The following is a 12,775-nucleotide window of genomic DNA, read 5'->3' on the forward strand; positions in this document are numbered from 1 at the left end:
TTCTTAGCTAGATGGCCGCCTGTTTGATATTTTTATTGTTATCTTTATCTCAGGGCAGAACTTTCTGTTTTCTATTCAGCCTAGATGACTCTATAAGTCTGGAGTCCATGATAATTTGAAATTCTGTTCTGCAGCCCTCCACCTTTTTGATATAGGCTTTTCTACTGAAGCTTTGATGTAAAAGTATCATCATGGGAGGCAAACGCCATCCATTTCCGGTCTCATGGCCGTGGAGACGTTGTTCCTGAAGGCACCGCCTTCTGTTCCCAGCTCTCCTTCTTCCTCTGGTGCTTTTGCTGAATAAACTCCCGGCCATTGAGTCCATTCCAACTCACAGCTGCCCTACCAGACAGCATGGGACTGCCCAGGGGTTTCCGAGATTGGAATGCTTCATGGAAGTAGAAAGCCTTATTTTTGTCCCAGGGAGTGGCTGGTGCTTTCAAACTGCTGGCCTTCTGGCACAATGAATAACCACTATGTTACCATGGAGACCAAATAATGACAAGGAATAGCTTTGCTTCCAACCCACCCCTATCCAAGGAATCAATTATATACTTGAACCAAAATCTTTCTTTCTTTCTTTCTTCTTTTCTTCCTTTCTCCCTCCAACCCCCCACCGCCCAAGGGGAGTGGTCCTGATATTTCTATATGTCCTTGAAACAGAAAATTATTAATTTATTAAATAAGTAACAAAGCACTAATATATTTCAACGTGGTTTTAAAACTTTTATTAAAATGAATATACAATGTCTTTAATTTTTAAGGCATCTTCAATTTTCCTAAGGCAATTAATACCAAAAAATATACAGACATGGCAAATAGAAGCTCTTGGCAAAGCCTTTGAGCAGTGGTTTCTCTCCAGGTGTCTTTGTGTCAAATATGAGAAGTATATTGGCAACAAAAACTCCAAAACCTTAAGAAGAGGGTTAGCGGATGGTGTAAAATATGAAAATAAAAATAATTTATAAATTGTCAAAGGTTCACTAGAGTAGGAGGGTAGAGGAGGGAGGGAAAAAGAGGAGCTGATACCAAGGGCTAAAGAAGAGAGAAAATGTTTTGGAAATGATGATGGCAACATATGTACAAATGTACTTGATACAATTAATATATGCATTGCTATAAGACTGTAAAAGCCCCCCCAAAATGATTTATTAAAATTTTTTAAAAGGTTAGTAATAAATGCTGAAAATACATGAATACAAAATATCTGAAAAACAAATGACAAGTAATAGAATAAACACATTGACAGGTAATATGCCAGCTGTCCTTCAGTAAAATGCATTGAAACTCAGAAATATTAGGACATTTTAGCTTTAAATCCATATTTAGATGCAAAACAATTACCTGAAGGACATACCCCTTACTGGGTAAAGGAGGGAATTTGAACTGAGGAAGGCTGACGGACTCACTGAGCAAAGATTAATAAAGCAGTAGTTGTAGCTCCTCCAATGGACCATTCTTTGCATAATATCATAAGTCCAATAATCGATACATGTCCGTTGAAGGAAAGGAAATAATATATTACTGAATTAATCTTTTTACTTGTATGTGCCTGATTTTGATAGCATTAATATTATTTAATGAATGCATTATAGGTCAGTGAACATAAATCATAAACATGATATGACCAATTAATAGTCTATTAATATCTATTCTTTCCATTTAATAGTTTATTGATATGTATTCAATGCACATTGGCTGCATTCAAGGATCTGGCAGTCTAAGGAGCAACATGTAACCTAATAAATCCAATACATAATACATCTCATAATAGGGGAACAGGAAATATAGGGGAATAGGAATTAATAGGGGAACAAGAAAGATAAGGAAGATGTACAACCAAGGTTGAGAAGGGAATGTTTTATTGAGGAGGGTGCAGCTAAGGTTGAATATGAAATATAAGTGATTTCATTCTAGCTGGGGAAAGAAGGTTAATCCAGATATTAAAAATGGAAATGTAGAAAAACAGCAGAGTGTGCTAAAATCCCTATATATTAGTCCTGGTGGACCAGAGAAACAAATTCATATACAATCATGTATATGTGAGAAAGAGCTTTATATCAAAGAGTAATTTTATATTAAGTAAAAACCCCAGCCCAGTCCAGATCAAATCCAGAAGTCCGATATTAGCCCATCGTCCAATACCAATCTGTAAATTCCTCTTCATACTCATGAACACATGCATTGATGCCGAGTATAGGAAGATCCACTGGCCAGTGGGTGAAAAGTCTCTTGGATCCAGCAGCAGTGGAAGCATCTCAGCCCTGGTGTGGGTCCCCAAGTGGCTCCTCCAGCCCCAGGGGTCTGGTTCCATCAGTTTAGCTCCATATGTCTTGTCAGCAAGAAGACGAAGCAGAGAGAGCATGTGTCTGGCCTCCAGTGAGCTATTTATCTCCACTGTGACCTGATTGACAGGCTAGATTTCACCCCTTCACAAAATGACTGGAGGTTTTGTAACTGCCACACCTTACATTCAGAAAACAGCAAAGGAGGAAGTGACCAGAGATTACGCTCAGCAGTCAGTGTGTATGATGCTCCATCCGGGAAGCAAACCCTCTGTGTACGCTGCTCTTCCTTGTGGTCGGAGGCTCATGCCTATCAAATGAAGCATAGCAAATGGAATGGAATGGCATTATGACACTGCTGAGTTACAGGTACAAAAGCTCTATGACTTTGTCTTGCTGGCTCTTCCTTGCTCTCTTTCAGAGTCCTCATTCTGGGAAGCCGAGCTCCGATTCTGTGAATAGCCCTATGGAAAGGAGCAGTTAGCAAGATCTATCCAAACTCACATGAGCGAAGGCAGCCATACCTTAACATGAAGGCAACCCAGCAGACACCTGAACGTCAATGTGTGAAAGTCTGCCAGAGGCACGCAGCTCAGCAACGCCTGCCCTCTTGCCACTGAAAAAATGCACTAGAAGGTGAGATGGGGTCGTTTTTTTCATCTGCTGAAATGTGGCATAATTCACTGTGCAGCAAGAGATGACTATTACAAAGGATTGCAATTTGATAAAGAATCATGCCGGTCACATAAGGACATGAGGGATTAACTTGCAAGCAAAGGGCTTGAATTAGTAAAGGACTTCAAAGGGATGGCTGCATGAATACATGTGTACTTACACACATTAGGATTTAATGATTTGTGTGGCTAGGTAACACTGTCCATTGGTATCCAGTCCCTTCTGACTCATAGTGACCCCTGATAGGGTTTCCAAGACTTTGTAAATCTCCAGGAGAAGACAGACTCCTATTTCTCCCCTGGAGCAAGTCGTGTGTTTGAACCACTGACCTTGCAGTTAGCAGTAGGCTTGACTGAGACAGGAATATGAGATAGCAAAATCTGATTGGATGTGGAATGTCCTGGTCAACAGCAGGGAAGCTTAGATGTGGGGAAGAAGTTTGAATTACTCAGAACACAGGAAGCCAAAGATTCCCAGAGAAAAGACTGGCTGCCTGAAGGAGGTACCACTGAGCCTGTGGGAAAACCAGGGACAACAAGGAAGTGAGAGCTGAGGGGAGAACAAAGGAAACTTCAGTGTGAGCGCCATTTAGGTACTTCAGACTTGGGAAGGGATTGAGCCCCTGAGGCAGAAGAGTCTTTGGAGGGAGAAAGTAAAGCAAGTAGAAAGAAAATGGAAATTCTGTGAACCCCAGCCTCTCTGGAGTGGAAGGGGAATAGATAAAGTCAAGAGAGGCCAAACAATGAGTACCTGGAGGGTACAAAGGGGCCCGGGAGCCAGTGCCCCAGAAAGCAAAGCTGAAAGGGAGTTGTAAACAATGGAAAGGAAGCGCCAAATGAAGCAATAAAAACAGGTGCTTGGTGCCTGCTTGTGGTCGTCTTGGAAGCATCGAACCCCCAGAGTTACACCATCTGCCAGACAAGTCTTTAGACTTGCTACAGATACCTTCACACGACATCCCAGTCTGTCTTCCTCATACACAGCCTGTATTTTGAGGCCCTTCGACGGCTGTTCCCTTTCTGTCCCAAGATAGGGGTTACCTGAAGTCTACGTGCCGTAAGTATGTGGACTGTATTCTATTTTTTTATGCTTAGTTTTAAATGGGGCAACCAAACCCTGCCATGATATGGCTTATTATTGATAGCTGTATTTGAACTCTGTAAATGAATGGGTTGTAGCCAAGCCTGGGTTGCAGCACATCACTCTGGGAAGACTGGAAAATACAATCATTCTGAAGAGTCCAGGAACAAAAACAAAGCAAAACAAAACAAAGCACAAGCGTAGAAGTCCAAAACATACTCGTGTGCACGTTCTTATCATCTCCAGGAGAAAACACTCTCCTCGACGTCCTTTGACTCTCCTCAGCAGGTCTAATCGCGTCCCTTTTATTCATCTAAAAAGTCCACATTTGAGCAGCATCTTCTCCTACTAGACCAGCACGCAGGCCCAACATTGTCGCCCACAGAGCAGGCCTGTCTTATTCAAGGCAGACCAACTGCCTTGTGCTTCCTGGTAGAGCTCTCCCAGCGCTCTTGTTAGTAATAATAAAGTAAAGAAGACAGCACCCCTTAGGCTCTCTTTTGTCTGTTTTGTGTTCCTTATCATGTAAGACATACTATAGCAGAGGGGAAGTTTCACAACCCCTTTCCTATGGCTGAGGAGCAGGCTGCCCTATCTACCCTGGAGGTTAGATACCAGGTCAAGCAGTCGCTGCAGTCTATGCACCTAAAGCAGCACCTGCCCTTGAGATGTGGCTTCATGGGTATTTGCTGCACCGCTTAGAACGTTGGATCACTTTCTGGCCCATTTATGCAAAGGGGTGGAGTGAACAGAAACATTCAAAACTGCAGGACTGGCTGCCCTTGCCAAGCCCCGTGGTTCCCAATCAGAAGTGCCGCCTATTGCTCCTGCTTCATAAAACATGGAAACGGTTCAGCTTTCCAGTGTGATGGAGGCATATGATCGATGTGTTTTCCTTCTCAACTGGAAGGAAGATCTTTTACTTCTGCAGTACCAGATGGATCCAAGTCTAATTTTGCGTAGAGCCCTCTGAGTGAACAGTCCTCCGGTGAGAATTCAGACACTGCACAGAAAGGGCCGTGATGGAAGTGGCTGCAAATTCCGTTGTAGACGCCGCTCTTCTCTCACTTTGTTTTGGCGGATAATACTCAAGAGCCTGAAAAGAGAAGCATATGCAAGCGGAAGAGAGGGAAGGATGTACAATTCACAGCCCCTTTTCAGTCCTCCATAATGCAGTTGCCTCTAGCCAGCGGAATTGTCTATGCCCTCATCCCGAAACCGGAATGGAGCGGGCATCAGTGACAAGGCTGAGCTGAAGGTCTTTGCTGACCTCTGCAAGGGAGAGCAATTTTGGGTTTTATTTTTAGTATTTTATAAAACCCGGGTAAGACTCACTCACACTTCGTAGCCTGTTATTGCTGTTGCTCAGTGTGGTTGGGATGTAACCGCCCTGTGCCAAACAGAACAGAACCCCGCCTAGTCCTGCACTTGCTAGGCTCACAGCTGCTCGGGGAGGGCCATTGTTACAGCGCGGGGTCCATTATGTGAAGCCCAGTTTCTCTTAAGGCTTTCACAGTCTGACCTCTGCATGTGTGTTCGCATTTTAAATTCAGTCAGATTTTTTAAAACTACCTTTTAAAATGAATATTAGTGAAGCATTCAAAATACAACAAAATTTTGCACGACACTTGTGAAAATAGAACACTTACTAAAGATGCAATTAGACAATTTGCTTCTTATTAAGACAACATTCATTCAGTTTCTTTTCAAAGTAGGCAAGTACCAATTAATCTAAAACAATAGTCATAAATAAAGTAATAGACATAAACTATTAATGAACATCAAAATGTGAGAACCTAAGGTTTATAATACATCAGAACACAAGTCTGCTTAGTCCTATCCCCACAACGGGAGGAGTAGATTCTGCAAACCTTTTCACAGTGAAAGTACAGCGGTCACTATATTAGATCATAGCTCTAACACCAAGAAGCAGAAAATGAAGCTATCTTCCTCAAGTTCAGAAGAGGGTTGGCCAATCAGATATTTAAAGAGAATGGTGTGGGTCTCAGTCATCGCTTTGGAGAATAGAAGAGAAAGCTCCCTAAGAGGCCCAGGAAGGTGCTCGCAGACATCAAGATCCAGTTGAGTGCAGCATATTTTGTCTCTGCTGGTGTCAACCAGTGCTATACAAGAATACATTGGAAAGCATTGTTATTGAATCAATTAAACTACTATTAAACAAAAACATCAGCATGTGAAGGTATTGTTTCTCAACATAGCCTCCATCTAGGCCTATCCACTTCCATCCCTTAACCCTTCTTCACAGTTTTCTGTGCCCTTTCATCTTCACCACATCAGAATGGTAGCTTTGGCATCCTCGTGGGACTCAATTGCCATTCGACTCTTGGAGTCTGGAGAACCAAGCGAAGTCTGAAGGTTCAAGGCTGTCAGCTGGATGGGATAATGTTCCCCAGTGGAGGTTTTGAAGGACAGCCCTGCTAAGCTCTGAGAACGAGGATGGGCATTATCTTGAAAGAAAACATATGGATGTTTGGCACAAATGTCCTGGCTTTCTTCTCATCGATGCGGTTTTCAATTTTCTCAAAATTTTCTTCTTAATAAGTCACTGTGATTTGCCTGCCCTTCAAGAAAATCTATCTAGATGACCCCCTTGGAATCCTAAGATTCAATCCCCATGAACTTCTGAGCTGACCTCTCCCCATTTAGAAGTCACTACTTTAATTGTACATTTTTTAAGCCACGTTAAGCCGACTAAGACAAATAAGTGTCTTATTGAGTGAACTTGTCTGAAGCCCTCCACTTCAGATTGTAGAGACATGTATAAGTCTATTTTGTTTCAAATGAACAGGAATTCTAGTAGTAATATCTTTTACTGGGAAACTCTGTGGGGCAGTTCTACTCTGTTCCAGAGGGCTGTTATGAATTTGACTTGGGTTCTTTTCATTTTCATTTTTATTTATTTTATTTACTTATTTATTTTTAGCATCACATTAGAGATGATACAAGAAATATTCAGAGATAACTCTCTCTCCATTTAATGTGCAAAATCATGGCTTATACATCTTAGGAAGCATATTTTATCCTGAATCACTTTGGGTAAACATATCTAGGGGTTGGAGCATGAATGTTCATGGCAGCCTGATGTTTTATAAATCAGAGTTTCTCCAAGGAGCCTTAATTTTGTGAAACAGAATTAGACTTGGAAATGAAAGTGGCCACATATTTTGAATATCATTTGTGTTTTGCCATTGAATTGTATGCATCTTTCCATCCAGCTGGAGGTCTTTTGTCTTCAATCAGGGGGCTTTCTCATTCGAGCTTACAGCTGTGGAGGAACTCTCTACTCAGCCCCTAATCTGTGTCTAAAGAACTTCCAGAGAAGAAATAATCACAACTGAGATAAAAAACAAAACATAATAGCACCAAATAGACCTATTTACCACATTGCAGAAATTTTCTATAGAGATATCTAACATCATTTGTACATGTCTTTAGCCATATCTTGCACAGCGTTGTTCTAATCGAGGGGGGTTTATTTAACAAATTCTACTATCTTGGGATAATACTAATAGTTCTAGTGAATTATTTTATAGGAAGAGCTTGTTTTTTTCTTTTCTAATTGTTTTCTTTGGAGAGTCCAAGTTATTTGGAACTAGAAGGAAACCCATCTTAATTATGACTATTATTGAGTGAGGCCCTAGGTAAGTTCTAAACTATGCAATCAACATTGCAGACCTACGCACTGACAGCAAAGCATGAGAATAAGGAGAGTGACAACATCAAGAAGATGCATACAAATCAAGAAGTAATGGCAGAGTTATCAGACTTGTGGACATTGGTGCATATGGATTATGATCTAGGCTACAGCTTTTATACGATACGTGATTGGGGGCAAGTTACTTAAAATTATGAAATCTCAGGTATTTTTCTCTTGCTTTGTTTTTGATTTCTGAAAATAGAAACTAGAAATCCTAACTCACGGATGCTTTGTAAAGTTCAGATAATAGAAATCATTAACAACTAAAGCCCCCAAACAAATCCACTGCCATTGGAATGATTACAATGCATAGAAAGTCTGTAGGGCAGAGTAGAATGGCTCCTTGGGGTTTCTGAAACTTCAATTCTTTCCTTGAGAAGACAGCCTCATCCTTCTCTTGAAGAGGGGCTGGTAGGTTTGAACTGTGAGCCTTGTGGTTAGTAGCCCAACTTGTATCTCAGAGCCACCAGGGTCCCTTCCAATTGAAACCCCATTACTGTGTGGCAATCACTTTGCAATTTCTACATCAATCCACTCATGAAGCCCTCCAACAATCATATGGTGTAGACACCACCATCCTTCTTTTTACAGTGAGAAAACCAAGACACAGAGAAGCCAACACAGGATGTAGGGCACATCTACAAGGGGCTTCAAAATGTTCATGGGAAAATGCAGCTAAAAGGTAATGGAAATTTTCCATTTTCTTTCAGTTCCTCTTACAGTGGAAGAGCTTAGAGTAGGCTCCAATGTTTGGGGACTATATCATTTGCTCAATGGCTTTACCAAGAATGACTGTTATCGAGGACTAGAGTAAGATCGCTGGTGGATCATGAAACAGGAGCAGCATACAAAGAGGCAGAAGAGAGATGTCGCATAAAACAACCCTTTCACATCTGTGCCTAGATATTCAGTTCATGAGCACTGAAGTGAGTGAGTTTCATATACTGTTAGCTTATAACTGTAACGGCACTCAACCCATTGCTCTGTAGGGAACCCGGTTCACTCCAATGCATAGTAATACTAACGGACAGTGCATAGCTACCCCATTGAGACAGTAAATCTTGGTGGGCGCTCATGCTGGCAGTGTGGTTAGCAGTCTAACAAGTAACCATGATTCCACCAAGACTCCTTCATGCCGTGAATAACCCATCCAAATTACTTTTTTAAGAGGCAGTCCCATTTCAGAAGCATTGTCATTTTGATAGCATAAAGATCTACTTTACAAAAATCTGTATACAATAAGATCTGCAAGTCCAGAATCTGTATAACACAGAAACCGATCATAGAAGGAAAATTTGAATATGTTCCTGCCCCCTACATGTGGAAAGGTTGCAAGACCCATAAAAATAAGGCCACCGTATGAAGACAGCTCTCTCAGGGCTCGTCGTGTTCTGCTGAGTCGCTTCCCTTACAAAGGTCTGCCCATGTGTTGCTCGATGCCCACAGGTTCGTTCCGACTCAGTGAAGGCGTGGACAACAGAACCAACTGTTTCCTTCTCCTGTGCCTTCCTCGCAGTTGTGATGCTTGAGCCCATCGGTGCCATCATCGTGTCAGTCCATCTCTTGGAAGGTATTCCTCTTTTTCGGTGGCTTTCTAGTTACTGAGCATGATGTCTTTTTCCAGGGACCGGTGTCTCCGGATGATATGTGCAACGTGAGTAAAATGAGATGTTGCCATCCTTACTTCTAAGGAGCATTCTTACTTCTTCCAAGACAAAGTTGCTTGTTCTTCTGACAGCCCATTATAATTTCAATATTCTCCATCAATCTCACAATTAAAATGCACCAGTCCTTTCTTGGTCTTTATTAGTCATTTTCCAGCTTATAAATGCAAATGCAGTAATTGAAAGTTATTGAAATGAGATGATACCAGAAATGGAAACCAAACCTCTGGGGATGAGTTGATTCCAGGTCACTGAGTCAGAATCAACTGGAAAGGAATAGGGTTTTAATGTGAAAGATACTTCTGGGGAGTTAGGATAAAGGCAATACTCACCTTAGCTTGTTCAATTGTGAAGTAATAAAGAACACTGATAATCCATTACAAAACCCAAGAAAAGGGTGTTTTACCTCTTCCATTTGGGTTCATATGTGCATACCAGGTATTTTACCAGATGAAATTACTAATAAAGCTTACATGTTGGCATTTGACAATTTTATAAATAATATTTTACTGAATCTTATAATAATTGAAAAAATAAAATGCAGGGTTGTGATTGATCAATTAAAAATAGCAAGCCCATCATGCAAGTCAAGTTCAGTCTTAGAGTCCTGGTCCTTACTGAAGGCTACTTCTGAACAAGAACCATAAAGAAGTACACTGTAGTTTAATATTCTCTGCATTAGTTATTTCTATCATCCTAGACAAAATGATTAACTGTCCCATTTCATAAGTAAGATGTAAAAGAAAATGTTTTTATACTCCCTATTATGTGGAATGGTTTGCTGCCTAGTGATTATCTTTATTTCAAGAGAAGGGAAACAATGATCATGTCACTCATGTAAATCTATTTACTTAAGTGAGAAATAGAAAAGTTTCTCAGTATTCAAATTTACCCTCTGAATTGAGTAATCCTATACCTACATGAGAAAACCTGTATTTATAGCCACTTTTCCTCATGATATTATTTCTAAATGTGTCACAGCTATTGAAGGATCTACGTGAATCTTAAAAGTGAAAATACCTGTAAATGCAGATACTGTGTTAAAAAGTCAGAATAGCCTATCTGTGCAAAGAACATGAAATCTCTCTTTTCCTAACTGTATATCCCTGTGGAAGGCTTAGAGCTATAGGAAACAACATTGTTATACATTTGCTATGTTGGGACATTAAATATTAACAAGAAATAGAATCCATTTAAAATATAATTAATAGAAAGCATCCTCCCCCACCCCTTTTTTTTTCAGCTACTACTGCAGCATAAGGAACAGAGAATCTCTTTTCATCACTGAAAGCACTGGGCTGTCTTGTAAATGGACTGGTCTTCATTCACTGACTATATACAGGGTAGCATGGCCCAGAATTTTACCCATGAATCGCTGAAGAACTGTTTATGAAACATATACATCTATTGTATTCTACTCCAGAAGTACCAAGGGCAGCCTCACAAGGGGTGTCACATGATGTGAACAGAGAGAAGGCCTTCCATCCAAAGGAGCCACAGGAATGTGGCTGCTCCTTACTAGCATTACATATAGCATAAAAGGACCAAATGCCCACGTGCGATCCAAAAGAAATAGATAATAATATGCTATTCGCCACATGTTTTTGCAGTGGCATGCCTAGGGTTCCAGTCCCTCAGTGAATTACTCATAGAATCGCAGCCCACACCCTCCACCTCCAAATCCCTCCAATACCAGACCATTTGAGATCCTTGTTGTTTTTACGTACATTCAAATCACTTACAACTCATAGCCACCCTATGTCTAACAGAACCTGACACCACCTAGCTTGTTATGTTGCCGCCGATTGTTGCAGCCTTAGTGTCAATCGGTCTCATGGAGACACTTCTGATTTTTCACTTTACCAAGCATGGTACTGGATCGCATGGGACAAGATGCTCCTGATAACGCGCCCCAATCATGTGAGACAAAGTCTTTTTTTTTTTTTTTTTGCCGTCCTTTTTTCTATGGAGCATTCGGCTATACTTATTCCAAGACAGATTTTATTTATGCTTTTGGAAGTCTACAGTGCTTTCAACATTCTTCAAAAATATCATTTCTTAAATACATCAATTCTCCTTTGGTCTTCCTTGGCCATTGGCCAACGTTCACATGCCGATGAGGGTATTGAAAAGACCGTGCCTCGGGGCCAGGTGCAGCCTAGACCTCAATGTGCCATCTTTGCTCTTCAATGCTTTAAACATGTCTTATGCAGAAGATTTGCCCAATATAATATACCGCTTACATTCGTGACTGCTGCTTCCATGAGAATTGATGGTTAATTCTAGCAAAATGAAACCTCGACAGTTTCAATCTTTTCTCCATTAATCATGATGTCTATTACTCCAGTCATGAGGATTTTGTTTTTTCTTTATGTTGAGTCAAAATCTATACAAAAGATTGAAGTCCTTGATCTTGATCATCTCTCAGCCCTCCTCCTGTTCAACAAGCAAGGTGAGTCGCCTGCATGTTACAGGGTGTTAGTAAGTCTTCCTTCAAACTTGATGCCGAGCTCCTGCTCATACAGCCTGTTTTTCAGAGTATTTCTCAGCATACAGACTGAAGACATAGGGCAAAAGGATAAAACACTTTCCCTAATTTTAAATGATGCAGTATGCCCTTGTTATATTTGGTCCACAGACATGCCCACATGAACATAATGAAATCTTCTAGACTTCCATTTTTCTCAGTCTTATTCATTGGGGTCTATGTAGCATTGGGGTCTATGTACTTGCTGAAAACGAGCACTTTCTGATGAAGATCAAGGATTTAAGCCTTCAGTATGGATTACAACTCAATGTAAAGAGAGCAAAAATGCTCACCACTGGACCAATAGGTAACACCGTGATAAATGAGGAAAAGATTGAAATTGCCCAGAATTTCCCCTTGGTTGGAACCTCAGTTAATGTTCATGGAAAAAGCAATGAAGAGATCAAAGTACACATTGCATTGGGGAAATCTGCTGCACGGACCTCAGTAAAGTGTTGAAAGACAAGAGGACTACTTTGAGGACAAAGGTGCCCTGACCCAAGCCATGGTATTTTCAATCACCAATCTGATATACATGTGAAAGTTTATTGTGAAGGAAGACCTCAGAAGAATCTATGCGTTTCAATTATGGTGCTGATGAAGATTATTGAAAGCACACAGATGGTCAAAAGAACAAAAAAATCTGTTCTGGAAGAAGTACATCCAGAATGCTCCTTAGACACAGGATGCTGAGACTTTGTGTCATATACTTTGGGCACATTTGAATTTTGAGCACATTCGAATGTGGAAGGGGAAAAAAAGCTAATTATCATTGCGTTTTAGCCTTGTGGATAAGGTCAGCAGTTTGACATATGGGCGGGGGTGG

The sequence above is a fragment of the Echinops telfairi genome, unplaced genomic scaffold (genome assembly GCF_000313985.2).
Source record: "Echinops telfairi isolate 266 unplaced genomic scaffold, ASM31398v2 ScPeMD7_7400;HRSCAF=8409, whole genome shotgun sequence".
Taxonomy (NCBI): domain Eukaryota; kingdom Metazoa; phylum Chordata; class Mammalia; order Afrosoricida; family Tenrecidae; genus Echinops; species Echinops telfairi.